Raw genomic sequence first — 4467 nt, 5'->3', positions numbered from 1 at the left:
TTTTCCGTTTGGTTTTTATGAATGAAGATATTGTGTCAAATTCTGGGTCTGTGCATTTTGCATGAAGCAGACATCAATTTACTCTACAGCTGCTGGTCCCCTGCAACACCACTGCTGACCCCTAGGGGGAACCACCGATGCAATACATCTTTCCAGCTGCATCCCTCTTGCTTAGTGGCCTGGTGAAGTATCATTAAGAGATGACACGCTGTCCTAAGCGCCTAATAAGCGATGCTTTGTCAGAGTGGACATGGTTTATTGCCATTGTCTCTTATCTCTCTGAGCATGCACGTCAAATTAGCCGCTGCGCCAGAGCTCAACGCTCAGCCCTCGCATGCAGGCACTGCTCTTTATTTCGGCTGGGGAGTACAAATGTGACACTGCAAATGACTGTGTGCTTGTTAAGCGACTATTAACTATCCTCATTTGTCTAGCAAATGATGGTGAGCCATTGAACTGAATTGTAATTCAATATCTGCATATTACATGACCCTTTTTCACACCAGGAATGACATTGCGTGATTTCATCAGCATTGCAGGAGAACTGGAATCATTTTTGTTGTTTCTGATATCTGGGCACTCGAGAAAAGTAGCTACTTTAGAAAATGATTTAATTTAATATGTGTGTGCAGACAGAAGTCTGCTTATTAGCTGACCGTATAGGATTTATCCTCAAACACTTACCAAAATTCTGAAATGATGAGGCAGATATTTTGTGGGTATTGTAGAATCACTGAAGCGCATCTGCAGTAAGTCCAGTAACAACCGTGCACGCACACACACACAGACACACACACACACACACACACGCACACACACACACACAGACACACACACACTTTGACACTTAGCCAGCGTTGAAACAATTTAAGAGTCAGCTTATTGCATCCTCTCTTGGGCTGAGGAAGAAATGTATCAAATAACAACACCATTACGTTGCCATCAAATACCACCAGGGGATGGCTGCTTCCCATTACTAAAGCAACTTGCTGATGGAAAATTTTGGCCAGGTTGAGTCATGGGTGTGTCACAGTTGTGCCACACACTCCCACACAAGGAGCACTTTAGAGAATGAATGAATGAATGGGGTGCATTAAGAAACATTTGTCATGTGCTTCACAATGTGCACACCCCACCCTAAACCCCAACAAAAAAGGTGACAGCGAACATGAAAAACTGCCAGGGTGGCAAAAGGGGGAAAATATCTGGACTAATGAGCCCAATTGGGAAATGCCATCCTCCTTTAGCCAGCTTAGAATGCAGGTTCGTAGTAATGAACAAGTACACTTTCGAGTCAGTCTAAATCAGTTCAGAGATGGTTGTACGAAGTCAGCCGTAGGTGGTAGTCCTGTGGCAGGGTGGCAGGTGCCACACCTGAGGGAAGGAAATAAGAACAGTATGGACTGTAGACAGTCGAGAAAGAGCTACAGGTAGCAGGCCTGAAGTGCGTGAAACACTTTCTTGCTTTCCAAGGACAATTAAAGCATGCACTGTCCCTGAAAATGCAATGCTAGCACATTCAATTGAGGTAGATAACTATAAAATATATTCAAAGAACTTGCATCATTGCAAGCATTGCATCATTCTCCTCCTTACACTTTAAAGTTAGGTACCAAGCACAAGCTTTACATAAACATACAATGCAGGAGAAAATAAACATTTCCACTTGAGTAGTATGTTATAACAAGCATAAAGCTTGTTGTTAAATATACTGTATATCAGTACTTGAGTTTTTTAATTTTTTTTTTGTTTTTGTTTTAGATAATTCAAATATTAATTGAAACAGTTAAGTTCAAAGTATTATGTAGATATACCACACTTTGGACCTAACCCATTCATCTTGTCCTCTTCTTTTATAAGACTTCTGGTAACTTTTTTACAAAGTAAAAAAAAAAACTTTCTTATATAACATGTCCAAAATGTGAAAAGCCAGAAAGAAAAAAAACACAAAAAAAAAACAGTGAAGTACAAAAACAAGAAAGTACAAAGCACACTATATGGGGATACACTCAGGTACAGAGTAAAAGCAACATGGTGTCAGGAGGAGGATGGAAGTCTCTCAACTTAACTTGGAGTTTTGAAGATTTTAAATTAATATAAAGCTGGATCTAAGCCTTAGGACAATTCACCTTGGTCATCAGATGCATTTCTTTGACAATTTTGGCACTCATAAAATAAAATAAAACATAACAAGTAGCCATTGTGCAGTCATATTGAAATTATGCATTTCCTGGTGTTTTTCCTGTGTCATTAAAAGAAGACAATTAACTTGGAGGTGGGGGTAAAGGGAAGTAATGTTGAGGTTTAAAGAGAAAAAAAAACTAAGTAAAAATGCACTCTAATAATAATGATAAGCATGTCACCAGGTTGTGTTTACACCACCTGGTAAAAGTGACCCAATTCCAGTTTTTTGCTCATAAGTGGCACAGATAAGATACGTATCGTAACATGTAAAAAGTAAAAAGCACATGGAATCAAATATTTTCAGATTTGTTTTGGGCCTGTGAAGGAGTGACCCTTCACTAGTTTGTTAATTGTTCAATTGATGGCATTTAATTTTAATTGATTGTGTATTTATTGTTTAATTGATTATTAATTGTTTAATTTGTTAATTTGATGTGATTGTAACCAGGTGCAACTGATTGGCTCAACGATTTAAGTGTCTGTCAGTAGGGACAGGGAGAAGGAAGGTGAGCCACTAACATCTGTACGGCTGGTGTTTTTAAAATAAATTATTAGTCCTTTTTACAAGTCTTGTTTTACTCAGTTGTTGTTTTTAAGCCTTTTTGACAGGGCCACCTTCATACGTAGAAAAAATCTGATAGGAATCAAATATTTGCCAATGCGACTGTTATCTAAATGCAAAGATCGGTATTGGTCTTGGTTATTATGATTCGCACATCATTCAAAATGCAATATTCTCACTTTTTCGCATTTGGATGATGCGTAACATATCACATGCTCAAGCACTCTCCGCTTGTCATGGGTCTGGGGTGCAGTTCTGTTTTTGGCCTCCCGGCCTGATTATTACCTCATTGGATGCACCTGTTTCCAATTATTCCTCCCTATGCTGTGATTTCGGCCACCTGCGTCGTGCAAGGCTATTTAAGACACTGTCTGACTTTCAGTCCTTGCTTCAGTGTCGACTTACGTTCACATTGAGCCGGTAAGGTATTTAGAGCCTGTTTAAAAGCCTCCTATTCTCTCGCTTCTCAAGAAGCGTTTCCCCCTTAGAAGGTTTGTATTTCGGTCTGTGTTTCTGGGCTTCGTGCCGGCAGACCGTTAGGGCTTTACCTTTTCGTTTTCCTAAGCTGCGTCTTAGGTTCTTGGGTATCTCGGTGTTCGACCCCAAGTTTTCCTTTTTGTTTTGGGTCTGAGCTGCGACTCCGTTACTTTGGGTTTCCCTGGTTTCTATCCCAACTATTTTCGTTCCTGAGCGGTGCTCAGTGTTTCTTTCTTTTTCTCGCCCTTGTTTTTACAGGGTTGTGTTCAGTTTGGCTTTTTTAAGGCTTGACAGAGTTTTCACTCCTGTCATTCTGTTTTATTTTTTCCCTTCCTCGTTTCCTCTAGCCTCAGTGGCTTATCACCTCAGTTATAAGCTTTTCGAGTCCCTGTACGGTTGCGTGTGGTCCTCCAACACCCCCTCCCCACACTGCTGGTAATGGTACATGTTAAATGAAGGACGAAGGCTCAGTCCATTGGCAAATTCCAATGTTACATGACTTTGTGGTGAAGAGTGGGTATAGGCCAAAATACAGGGGAAGTGTGCAGACCGAAGACTCTTTAAAAAGCAATACCTTGAATGATAATTTCTGTCACGTTCTGTCGCCATTGTAGATGGCGTTATGGCCGTTGCGGCATAGTTGTTTACTTTCGAATCCGTAACCAAACCCTTCTGTACGCATCCAGTTTGAAGTGTACACTGTGTGAGCACAAGTATCAGATATGAGTCTCTTTTAAAAGCAGATGCAAACAAGCAGTCACAAAAATGGGATATAGGCAAATCTGAACTGGGGATCAAGACCCGTGATGTAAATGTAGCTTTAGAATATGAAGTTGACCTCAGCATGTTTATGCTTTAGTACCGGTACTCTTTCATGCACTCTTTAGAAAACCACAAACTGCGTAACCATGGCCACAAATTCTTCTGAGCAAATGGGGTACAAACCTATACATTTGGAACCAATAATCAAAAAGGTCATCGTCAGGCAGCTGAAGAATTCAGATGTTCTATGCATATCTCACTAAACAAGCAAGCCTTTTGACAAGAACGGAACTCGAAATGAAAGAGTAGAACAGACTTCTGTGGGCTCTCTGTCAGGAGTGCTCAATGAGGGGAATTAATGAACATGTTTTTGAGTTATAATTAAGTCTGAACAAATCTCATAAGAAATTGGTCTGAACTACCAACTGTTTAAGTTAACCAAATATCAATTAATATATTGTTTTTTTATTTTTTTTATTGCA

The sequence above is a fragment of the Anguilla anguilla genome, chromosome 14, assembly GCF_013347855.1.
Source record: "Anguilla anguilla isolate fAngAng1 chromosome 14, fAngAng1.pri, whole genome shotgun sequence".
NCBI classification, from domain to species: domain Eukaryota; kingdom Metazoa; phylum Chordata; class Actinopteri; order Anguilliformes; family Anguillidae; genus Anguilla; species Anguilla anguilla.
Note: the sequence above shows the minus strand (reverse complement) of the source record.